Below are 2442 nucleotides of genomic sequence, written 5' to 3'. Positions count from 1 at the left end.
ACTTTTCTAGAATCAGCTCAATTCTAGTCTCTCCAAGGAATCTTTTTTCTTACTTCCACATCTCAAAGGGAGGTCATTCTGAATTCCAATATTATTCATTTGCACTACCATCCATGTGGCCTTAATATATATGTGTGTGTGTGTGTGTGTGTGTGTATACATATATATATATATATATATATATATATATATTATTATTATTTATTTATTTATTTTGATAGTTTATATTTTGATAATTTGGACAATATTTGTGTGTGTGTTTACTTCATTCCTTTGATAAACATTTATGAAGCTAGGTACTTTTCTAAGCACAAAACTGAACAAAACAGATAAAGTTCCTGACTTTGTAGAGCTTATATTTTGTTGTTTTAAAATGTTAACATTTTTCAAGATGCTTAAATTAATACAGAAAACCAACACTGACGTACTGATAGCTTGCTATAGTAATGTAACATATCTGCATTTCTTTGCAACTTCTAGAGATCGTAATCTCTTCAGAGGGGTTTGTGCAGGAAAAGTTAGACTCAGTATCCTGAAAGAATCCTAACTGTGAGATGTGCTCAGATATAAAGCCCTCAAAGCAGCTTGGGAAACTCCTTTATGAAGTCTTCTTTCAAACGTTTCAGGCAAACAACTCAAAAGTGCCTTTTAGGGAGTAATTCTGCTTTGGTGGGCTAATGACCTAACAGAGGGAATGACATCCTGTCAGTCTTTGAAACATAGTTTAAAGATCTAGCAGTCTGAAGGCAGGGGTTTTCTGTCTGTTTTACCATTGAATACCCAAATGTTAACAGAGTGCTTTGGACATATTACATGCTCAATAAATGTGTGCCGACCAAATTAGATTGTCTGCATTATTTTGCCTATCATTTGTTGATTGGAATAGTAAATAGTTAACAATGATTAGATTTTTAAAATTCCACTAACTAAATAGGTTATTATATAATAGGTACAAGATTCTGTCCTAGCAGTAGTCTTAATAGTTTTGATCTTTAAACTTTTCTTTCTTTTTAAATTTATTTTGTATTGAGACAACATTGGTCTATAACATTATGTAAATTTCATACGTATACAATATTATATTTCTGTTTCTGTACACATTACAGTTTGCTTACCACCAAAATGCTACTTTTCATTCATTACCGTACAGTTGATCTCTTTTACCTACTTCACACTCACCTCCGCCCCTTTCCTTCTGATAAATATTACTTTGTTCTCTGTATTTGTGTGTTCATTTTGGTTTAGTTTGATTTATTCATTTATTTTGGTTTTTTGTTTGTTTGCTTTTTAAATTTCATGTATGAGTGAAATCAGAGGATACTTGTCTTCCTGTGTCTGACTTAAATCCTCAAGTTCCATCCATGTTGTTGCAAATGCAAATGGCAAGATTTCATCTTTTTTATAGGCGTGTAGCGCCAGTTCTTCACCCATTCATCCACTGATATGTACTTAGGTTGCTTCACATCTTGGCTAGTGTAAATAATGCTGCAATGAACATAGGGGTGTGTATACCTTTCCAACTTAGTGTTTTTGCATTCTTTGGAGAAATACACAGAAGAGGAGTAGCTGGATCATATGGCAGATCTATTCTAAAATTGTTTTTGGAGTCTCCATACTGTTGATTTCCCATCAACAATGTATGAGATCTCTCTTTTCTCTAACACTTGTTATTTCTTGATTTTTTGATAATAGCCATTCTAACAAGATGTCAGGTGATATCTCATTGTGATTCTGATTTGCATTTTTCTGATAATTAGTTATGTTGAGCATCTTTTCATGTACCTACTGGCTATCTGTATTTTTTCTTTGGAAAAATGTCTATTCAGCTCCTCTATCCAATTTTTAATCAAGCTGTTTCTTTTGTTGCCCTGTTGTATGAGTTCGTTGTATATTTTGAATATTAAAATATGATTAGCAAATGTCTTCTCCCATTTGGTAGGTTGTCTTTTTGCTTTGTTCATGGTTTCCTTTGCTGCGCAGAAGCATCTTAATCTGATGTGGTTCTGTCTGTTTAATTTTGCTTTTGTTTCTCTTGCCTGAAGAGACATATCTATAAAGATAGCACTAAGCCAGTGTCAAATAGCATACTGCCTGTGTTATCTTCCAGGAGTTTGATGGCTTCAGGTTTTACATTCAAGTCTTTAATCCACACTGAACTGATTTTTATGGGGTGAAATAGTGGTCTTGTTTCATTTTTTGTCATGAGGCTCCTCCAGGTTTCCTAACACCATTTATAGAAGAGACTACCCCTTTCTCCATTGTATGTTTTTTTATTCTTTGCTGTAGATTAATTGTCCATACAACTGTTGCTTTATTTATGACTCTTAATTCTGTTCCAGTTGAGCTATGTACCTGTTTTTCTGCCAATACTTTGCCTTTTTGATTACTATAACTTTGGAATATAGTTTGACATCAGGGAGTATGGTACCTCCAGATTTGTTC

Source organism: Camelus ferus, chromosome 10 (assembly GCF_009834535.1).
Source record: "Camelus ferus isolate YT-003-E chromosome 10, BCGSAC_Cfer_1.0, whole genome shotgun sequence".
Taxonomy (NCBI): domain Eukaryota; kingdom Metazoa; phylum Chordata; class Mammalia; order Artiodactyla; family Camelidae; genus Camelus; species Camelus ferus.
Note: the sequence above shows the minus strand (reverse complement) of the source record.